At 35.1% G+C, this 10,692-nt stretch overlaps 1 pseudogene; it reads left to right on the top strand.

Moving 5' to 3' along the window:
* Positions 1-4,323: 4,323 nt before the first annotated feature.
* LOC110888205 lies at positions 4,324-8,099 on the top strand (annotated as a pseudogene).
* Positions 8,100-10,692: the final 2,593 nt, after the last annotated feature.

The raw sequence follows: 10,692 nt of genomic DNA, 5'->3' as shown, positions 1-10,692 counted from the left end.
ACAACCGAGGATAGGAGACGCGGGGGTGTACGTGGGTTTCACATACGTATCCTTTGTACCGAGGATAGAAGTAAGTAATGCGTACACGTAGGTTTTACGTGCGTGCCTGACATCCGAGGCAGTAATTGGCATATGACCACGTAGGTGTTATCCTAACCTACGGAACCGTCCTGACATCCGAGGATCATGGTAGGTGATAGTCTAGGAAAAGCATATGTACGTTCTTAGTAAATGGTAACCTTTATCCCATTCCCACGACCCGGGAATCCCATGCCTTAGTAGAAGTGTGAACTCACCTGGGTTTGCTCGGCAGACAATAAAATGCTCAAGTATACAAGTAAGGAATCAACCACGTCCTATCATGTTTACTTATGCAAGTTAGGTTCGTACTCAACTATTGCACGTATAAGCTACACGTATGTATACGCATATAATCATGGCAAGAATCATGTATGCATGTGAACAGGTAAGAACATAGCATTAACATTCATGTGCGATCCAAAGTCTAAGCCCGAAATACAAACAGCCCAAATATTCTGTCGGCCCAAACAGATAAGCAGTCCAATAACATAACAGTCATAAGATTGGGCCCGTGGCAGTGTAGGCCCAAAACAGTGTACGTGCAGCTAGTCTCGAGTCGCAACCGGCGATCTCGAGTCGCAACCGGGATTACGAGTCACAACAGCTGATTACGAGTCGCAACCGGAGATTGCGAGTCGCAATGGTGATTTCGGCTTATCATGGTCCGGTTACGAGTCGCAACGGGACTCGCAACCATGGTTTCGGCTTGTGCTGTCGTGGTCTCGAGTGGGGTTCCGACTCGCAATCCGAGTCGCAACCAAATGTGTAACCGATTTCCTTAATTATTCACAACATCAATTCCGTGATTCCAGCAAACATATCAGCAATTTCGGAAACAGATCAAATCAGTTACAATTCCAAATTCAACCACATTCAAACTGTTCATGTCATATTCAAGAACAACATCCTAACATTCATACGGATTTCTTAAATACCAACATATGTGTTCAGCCGGTTATATATATTCGTTCGGTTTTAATCAGGCAAATCCAATTTAACATAACATAAGCATATAGCCGATTACATAAGTATATTATCAACTACTAATATAAGCAACATGTCAACAAGGATCCCCCGGGTAAACAAACATCTACGATAACATGAACATACAAACAATCCGATAATCATTTAACAAGAAAGTATAAAACCAATCACTAACCGGTTGAATTGAAACAAGGAGAGAATGGGCCGAGAATGGCCGTTCACTGTCGGGTTCCAAGCTAGCCGAAAGAGAGAGGAGGGAGGCCTAGGGTTCTTGTGTGTATTGTGATTTTTGTGAAAAGTGGGGAATAGTTACCACCCTTCCCATTTTACTCGGTTTTAGAGGGGATGGGCCGAACCCAATTCGGCCGGCCTATAAGTCCCGAATACGAGCAAACGGCCCAAAGGCTTGTGCGAGTGTGATTGTTGTGTGGTTCGAGTTGCCTATTGTTGTGCGGTTTAACCCATATGTTTCAAACACAAAGCGTAACAGTTAATCGTTCCAAATCATATAACCACATGTCACACACATATATCATAACATTTCATAACATTTACTAGCTCAAAGTGTCATATAAGCACATAACGTTTCATTTAAACAAGTCTAAAGTCCGAGTTGTCACAGTTCTAATGCTACTGTGCTTTAGTGCATCATGTTTGTCACTAAGGTTCAACTTGTAAATAATGTAGTGACGGAAATCAAAGTATGATGCAGGAATATACAAGTACTAGAAATCAAGTAGCAGTTCGTCAGCAATTTCAGTTAAGCACAGTAATTAAGCAGCAATTAATTATTAATTAAATCGTACGGATACCTGGTTTAGTGAGGGTTGTCTCAGCCCGATTGATCTAGGGTTCCGTAACGGCTGTCGTGGTTCTGTCCGACGTAGTCGTTGGAATGCCGTCTCGGGGAGGGTATTACTAATGTTAAAATGAGTTATTATACTAACACGTGTGCATTTGTGTAAATTATAGATTATCACTAGGAAACCCTTACGGATAATCTAAGACAGCAATGTGAGTAATCTCCTTTTTGCAAATTGTTTTTACAAAACCTCACTTAATTAATTATACATTAAGCAGTCATTGAGTATTTGTAAGGATACAATTACAGTCGGTAAATTTTGGGTTTTTTATACAAAATTTGTTACTGCCTTGCGAGGAGTAACATGAGCATAAGTCGGAACGACAGTACCGTGGGTGGTAATTGATACGACTTGGAAACAAATGTAATTGCGGAATCGCCCTCAATACTGTACAATGGTTTTTATTAAAACTTGATTGAACTGGGATTCACTCACCAGTATTTCCCACTAACAAAATATTTTTAAAACGCGTTTCTGGTAACAAAATGTGAAAGCCAATTAGAAGCAGCTGGACAATACTGAAGGCTTGGAAAAGTGGTAATAAAGTTACCTAAAATGGATAGATGTTTTTACTAAATAAAATAGGATTTATTCCTATGAAAATGTGTGTATTGAAAACTTGGGTTTTATCCCATGTGTTTAATATTATGAAAGTGTTGTATTTTACTCTGATAAAAATATTTCCTAACTACGGTCCTGATGTAAAATCCGCTGCCAAATTGGATAAATACAGGATACCACCGAACTGGCCACGGCCACACATTCCCGGGTTTATACTAGGGGGACGGGGGTTGCGACACTAAATCACTGCACCTTTGGTATTACATGTGTTTTTAAGTGAAAACTTGTTACACTTATCTAAAAAATGAACTCTCTAATGCATGGTGGAGAAAAGACTTTCGAAACATCAAAGTATTTTAGAATTTATAATACTTTGGTTTGGTTTATGAAAGATATGTCTATAAGTTTAATAAAGTTGTAGTAATTATAAACGATTCTAGGTTTAACTTAGGGGTGTGCACGGTTCGGTTCGGTTATTAGCATTATCCGTAACTATAACCGAAGTCATCGGTTAATCGGTTCGGTTAATTCGGTTAATTTGTCGGTTTTTAGTTCGGTTCGGTTAATTTTCAGTTAATAATCAATTCAAACAAGGGCTAATTTTTTTGCTTAGAAATACATGTAATAGAGGTATAAATACATGAAATAGATGTATAAATACATGAAACGGATGTATAAATAAATGAAATAGAGGTATAAATGCATGAATAGATGTTTAACTACATAAAATGAAGGTATAAATAAATGAAATGAAGGCATAAATAAATGAAATAGAGGTATTATTACATGAAATGAAAGTATAAAACATGAAATACATGAAATAGAGGTATAAAAGCTACAAATATATAAAAAATAAATGATTCGGTTCGGTTAATTTCGGTTAACCGATGGTAAAAAAATATCCATTAACCGGCTTTCGGTTAATTCGGTTTCAGTTAATTTCGGTTCGGTTTTGTCGGTTTTCGGTTCGATTTCGGTTAACGGTTCAATTATTGCACACCCTAGTTTAACTTAAACACATATCACTTACCTTAAAATTGATGCATCTGGAATTACCAATGACATGTAGGTTCCTTGTATACTTAATAAATCAAACCTCAACTTGTTTAATTCCACATACATGGTACGATCAAACCATCTATTAACCATGCTTTTTTTTTTTTTGTTGAATTTTTTGTAATTCGTTTAGCTCTCGACGTGACCGATATTGACTATGTATTTTCTATCATCACTTCTTCAGGCTTCAGCCTTTATCTTATTTGAGTGACCAGTCTTTACACAGTCAATCCATGATCGGATTGTGTGTCGACCGTGTTCATTATATTCAATATTTTTTATTTATTTGTGCATGTTTGGTTTTTTTTGACACATTTGCTGTTGTTTTAGGAAAGTATGATATGTGCACAAGGATAATTATATATAATATTTGCATTGCATTTTCATATTTGTATTAACATAAAAATAATGAATATGATTTATGGATAATCTATTATCTATATTAAAACAATACAAACTTATGCCACTTGGCATTCACTTAAACCACTCATTGCCACGTGTATTCCTCTTAATCCACACGTTTTGTGTTTAGGCGCTAAAACAAAAGCCTGTAAACCCTAATGCAGTTTCTTCCTAAAATACAGAATCTTACACCACAATCCTCATTCTAAACCTAATACTCCATCTCCCTCTCTCTCTCTCTGGCGAACACGGCGACAAAGTGTATCCAAGATTTTCGATCAACATTCATCGGATTTCAAGACTCTGTAATTGACGGTATTCTTCACATCTACAAATCGGATACATATAGAACGCGTGTACGTGGGTATATTCGATTATGGCTAACTCTTCTTCGCCTCCACACTCGCCGATGTCGATTCTTCATTTTCGATTCTCACGTCGCCGGTTAGATTTCAGATTACTGATGTTTTTTTGTCTATTAGGTATGATTTTTGTCTATTTAGGTCTTAATTTCATCAACTTCGTTTAGGCAGTGTTTCAAAGAGCTCTGCAGTAAACTGGCCTCTATCATGTACAAGATCTCTGTTTTTAAAATTAATCTGACTGATTTGTTTATGTATCAGGATCAGATGTTAATCGTCAAGCTGGTGAAGTTCAGGTATGTTTATTCCCAGATTTCGTAATGGATGCATAGTTTTGTTTAATTAGGTTTTGTGTTTATGATCATTAATTTATTTATTCAAAGATTTTCTTGGTACAAGATGATCAAATGTATAGTAGAGTTTTATCTTATTCGACTGATAAGCATTTCGGGACAATTTGTTTTTAAGAAACCAATATACTTTGCAAAAGATTTGAAGAAAAAGTTTCAATTTGGGAACGGGTTGTTAAACGTGGTGTTTTATTTGCATTAATCAAACATAAAAATTGGTTTCTTGGAACAGATATGTCAAGTAGGGTGTTTTAAAATGTTAATTAGTCGTTTGTGTCATACGGTTTCCTCTTTGGATGCGAGCAAGTGAAATATTGATTGGGTTACTGTTTATATTACCATATAGATATTTTGATGAATTAATCAAAATTATCAAGAGCATTATGAATCTTTGTTGAGTTTGCATATCTGTGATCATATAAAGAATTTTTGGAAAATTTAAGCGTTTTTATTGATGAATTACCACGTCTACACAGATTTGCTTATGTTAGACAAGAGGACCTTCACATCATCAAATTAACAGTGCGTGAGACATTGTCTCATGCAGCTGAACTATTGAAAGACACATATTCAAAGAATGGTAAAGAGGAACATGTAAACAATCTTTTGTTTAAATTAGGTTTGGTGAGTGTCACTTCAGTCTTCACTTTTTCTTTGATAATATAGATTGATATTTCGGAATACGTCAAAGGGTGTGTATATAAACGTTCCTTGGTTTTTTCATCTGAAATGCTAGGTATATACATCTTTTACATTGCTTGTGGTTTAAGTGTGTGTTTGTTCACTTGTAGCTTTTACATATGGTTTGCACTCATAGTAGAGGACTTAAAATCAAAGAAAGAGGAACTGATCAAACAATTTGCGGACATCAAGAGTCAAATCAAAAAGATAAATGGTGAAATATTGGGATACAATCAAATTACAAGCATAGTTAGTTCTTTAAACCTTGAAGAAAAAGATTTGTCTATCAGAAAACTCGGTGAATATCAGTCTCATCTCCGATCTCTCCAAAAGGAAAAGGAAACACTTCATTCATTTATGCGTTTTTTTCGTACAGGTCCATGTTAGAACGGGCCATTTTAGGAAATCAACAATTCTTTTCAGGTCAGAAAAAATGGGTTTGGGTTGAAACGGCTCATTTTAGAAAAAAAAATTCAAATAACTAAAAATAATAATTATAGCAAAACAGGAAGGCAAACAAATGGAGCTAATTTTGTGTGTCGGGCCATTGTTTGTGTTGCAGTCTGAGCGTATCCAGAAAGTTTTGGCGTATGTGAACGAGGTGCATTTAATGTGCAGCATTCTTGGGTTAGATTTCGGCAAAACTGTAAGCGCGGTGCATCCAAGCTTGCACGATAAAAGGCTTGAACATGCCACAAATATAAGTGACAACACATTGGAAGGCCTTGAGAATACCATTCTCAAGTTGAAAACAGAGACAAAAGTCCGGTTTGAGAAGGTATTGTTTAACCCTTTGATCCTACATTAGTTGAAGTTTTCATTAGAGGTGGCAAGATGGATGTTTTGGGCTGGTAACGGGCTAGGGTCATAAAAAAACATCTTTTTATCCATTTGTTATAATTTTGATAGGAATAAAAGTTTTAGCTTTCATATTTTTACTTCAATAGCAAACAATAATCTGTTTTCATATAAAATACAGCTAAAAGATATTGTAACATCCCTATTTGAACTTTGGAATATAATGAACACAAGAAGAGAAGAAAGAGGAACTGATCGAGTGTCGGAAGCCGAAGTTGTTGAACCAGGATATCTTTCAACCGAGGTTATTCAACAGGTTCGTACCCATGTCTTAGTTTTTTTTGTTTTTAATTATTATTTTGTTGTATATTTATTGGTTATATTATTAAACAAACCTCAATCTTGGCAGGCGTCACAAGAGGTCGAGAGGCTCAATAAACTCAAAACAAGCAGGATGAAAATGAATAATCTTTTAGTATAGGTCGGGCTGTTTGGGCCTGCAAACATATCTTCTATCCTTTTTTATATTTTTGCAAATAATATACCTGTTAAATGTTAGAAAACTGAAGCCCAAGTGTTTTGTGTTTTAGGGCTGGTGGACCCGGGTGAACTTTTAGCGAAAATTGAAGCGCAAATAAGTGAAGTATCAAATGCAGCTTTGAGCCGAAAAGAAATCATGGACCGCATAGATCGGTGGCTCTCTGCTTGTGAGGAGGACATCTGGCTTGAAGATTACAATATGGTATTTTTCTTTTCTTAAAACTCACAAAGAAACGGGTCAAACAGTTTAAAAGTCACCCAAAGTGGTTTTTACTGCTCAAAACAATTGAAGAAATATGTTAGTACGCGTATTTGAAAATCATATTTATTATATTATCTAAAATGAAATTTTGGATGAGGACTAAACAAAATGTCCTGAGTATTAATTTGTTTTGACCCGTTTGGCCCATACTTTTTTGCCACCTATAGCTTGTGCCCTGCCCTCATGCTTAAAGTTACTATTTCATGTACAAATTATATGTTTATGTTTTTTAGTTTGCTTTGCTTTTTTGTAGGATCAAAACCGATTCAGTGGTGGAAGAAGTGCTCATATAAGTTTAAAACGGGCTGAACGAGCTCGAATTACCATCAAGAAGATTCCATGTATTTACTTTTTCTTTGTTTATAACATGATTTCTATCATATGGTTGAGTAACTCACTGAATATTTATGATCAATCGATTGCAGCTATTGTTGATAACTTGATATGTAGAACGGTCACATGGGAAGATGATAAAATAAGTTGTTCCTTTATGATGGGGTGAGTTTTACACTTTATATCAGAAAATATTTCATTTTTTTGTTCTTCACATTTTTCTCCTATGGTTTTTTAATTACTTTTAAAAACATTGTTTATAGGCGCGGTTGGTGACAATTTTGGAGGAATATAAACTTTCGAGAATACGAAAAGAAGAGGAAAAGAGGCGATTAAGGGTAATTTGTAGTATTTTGTTTCTTTATCATTCAACTAAATTTCCATCCTTGCTAAAGGGGTTCAAAAATAAAATAATATAGGTTGGGCCCACAAAATTTCTCTTATCATTATAAAAAGGATATTTTATTCATCTTAAAAGAGTCGCAAATTTTATCACACCAACGAATGTCCTGAACTACTTATTTAGGGCATTTTAGTCATTTGATCATTGAATTATGGTTTACATTACATATTTCGTGCAGGATCAAAAGAAGCTCCAAGATGATTCTACTGGCCAACGTGATGATCAAACGGGTCAAAATGATGTTCATGAGGACGATCCAGTAAAACAGTTTGAGAGGATGACTACGATGGTCCAATACAAGATGACTACATGGGTCCAACAGAGAGTTCTTTTGCTTCTTTTTTGTCTTGCTTCCACAGTTTGAAGTTCAGGGTATGACTGTTATGAATTAGGGGACTTGACGAAAACATATATTGATTTTGGTTACTGTAGATAAGAGAAAAAAAAAACACAATGAAAGATGAAACTTAAGTAGCTCTACAGCTTGAAAAAATACATCTAACTTTGATTGATGAATATTTAACTTGGTTATATACAAAATAAATTACCCACTGTCTATTGTTAAATCTTTCTTATTGGATGTTAACATAGTTGTGGGCATGTTTTTGTGAATGCAGGTTTGCAAATAAGGTTCAGGATGATCTACCTAACTAAAAGAACTGGGTGAGATGTTTAATATTGAAGGGTTGGTTGAAGACCCTTAATGATCAAGCTGCCAATTTGTATTCAATGATAGGATGCTTAACTTCACTTAAACCATCAGGCACGCCAACTCTGCTCCAGTTATAAACGGAAAACAACGGTATACAAGATTGTAATTATGTTATTTACTGAAATAATTAATAATATTAATTTACCTCATTGTTTTTTCATCTTCTTTTTGAGCGACTAGATATGACCGAATGTTGCTAATAAAATTAGGATACGTCTGACTATTTGTTTGGTATTTTGGTCCGTTTGAGGTACATCAGAAAGTATAAATTCGCTACGGAACAAGAGTTTGGCGAGTTTGCTTTTTGTGGAGGTTCACGTCACCATAAAACACTTTGGGTGGCTACATGTCACTAACGAGTGAACTTGGATGTTTCGAGTGGGACGTGTGATTATTTTGAGTGGAATGTGGCTTATTCGAGTAGGATGTGATTGTATCTATGACAAGATTTTTCTAATAATGGGAGGCTCATGACGTGCGTGTTGGTTCAGTTCTGTTTATGCATGAAGAAAACAATATAAATCATACCTGTCACAGCAGATAGTGCAGAGAAGAATCCAGTAATGGAGTTCGACATGCCTGTCATCTTGATCTGGTTCCTCCTTAGGGTGCTGACTGATGATGGGGACTTAGAGAACCGAAAAGGGGTATCGGTTATGGAGAGGAGGTTTCGTGATGATGTTATGGCTAATGGGGTGTGTGAATTGTGTAACTGAGTAACCCCTAAACCTCCACATAACTCTCCTTATATAAGCACCCAGGAGGAAACCTAATTAGTTACTAAGGGTAATATGGTCCATCAACAATTACCAACTAATTAAATAATAGGTTATTATATATTTTTATCTCTATAATGTAAATGATTAAGATGGCTATAGATTAAATATTAATACGTAATATATTTAATCTTACATTCTCCCACTTAGCCGAGTAATCATTTACTATGAGTATTAGATAAGCCTGATCAGGAGTTAATACTCATTTTAGCCTTAAACAAGTACTATAGCAGAAAAATACAGCCGTTGAATCATTATGCGACTCAGGACCCCCATTAATCATACTATAGCCTTAATTTAAAACCTAATCATCATGATCAAAATACGCGTAAGCCCTTTGTTTGATTTGTAACTTTTATTTGTCTATATGCCATTATACCGGTTGAACATATTCTAATAGACATACAAAATCAAACTTGAGAAAAATTAACTAATACTTAGTCATTCATAGTACGATATGCAATTGCGCACGACTATTAATTAATACCCGTCTATGAGCTCTCTTAATAAGACTTATGGGTAATAGCCCTTCAGTTATAGGATCCTTAAGCATATCATGAATGTATTCGATACAAAACTTAGTTTCCTCAATTCGTTCATAAACGAATAATTAATTGCGTATCGAAACTTAATGCAGTACCTCTTGAACTGTTACTGTTCAAGGAGTTATGGTAGCTGACTTTATCACACTAATTCTTCAAAACATTAATTATATGGAGTCAATAACCTTATGAGTCCACTGATAAATTTCCAACAACATTTAGTGACCATGTTATGTCGTTATAACTTAGGTTGTTAATATCAGTGCATTATGACTCCTCCATGAAATAGGTTTTGTCTGCTGACATAAAGATATACCCGAAATTGCATTTTATAATCTTTGAATATCTCAAAATTAGAGTAATAAACCGGTTTTAATTCTCACTTCTTCTTTAAATTGTAGTCTCTCGTTTCTTTTAAAGATATTGTAATACTCCATTAGATGCTACACATTGATCTAGACATATCTAGTGTGTTGCAATATGAGTAATATCTAAGCGAGTATAGACTTAAACTTACATAAGGCTTCTAATTAATGAAGCGTAAATAAATAATCTCATTTATCATATTGTCCTCTAAAGGAGAGCAATATTGATTGTTACATATGTAAGGACCCATTTAACGTTAAACTTATGGAACGAAACTAATATCCCATTGGGTCTATCTCAGTATGTTATGATATCAATCACGTAAGAGATATCTCTGAGTTTTATTATATCAAAGTTTGTGTTAACAATGCTTTGACTTATGTAACATATGCTTGTCAAAGAATGTCATCTATATAGACAAGTTTATTTTAGTTGCTCCCACTCATCTTGAGGTAGGTACATTAATCCACTTGATTCTTGATGAAAATAATTACGTTAGCTTTTCATCACATTATGATGTTTGCATTAACCCATACATGGATATTATTGGCTTACAAATAAAGTGTTCTTTAACCTTCAGTTTGAAACTTTAGGTTGTTATCTAATGAACATGTAAATGT

This window comes from Helianthus annuus, chromosome 11 (assembly GCF_002127325.2).
Source record: "Helianthus annuus cultivar XRQ/B chromosome 11, HanXRQr2.0-SUNRISE, whole genome shotgun sequence".
In the NCBI taxonomy this organism is placed as follows: Eukaryota; Viridiplantae; Streptophyta; class Magnoliopsida; order Asterales; family Asteraceae; genus Helianthus; species Helianthus annuus.
This window is presented reverse-complemented; position numbering and strand designations above follow the sequence as displayed.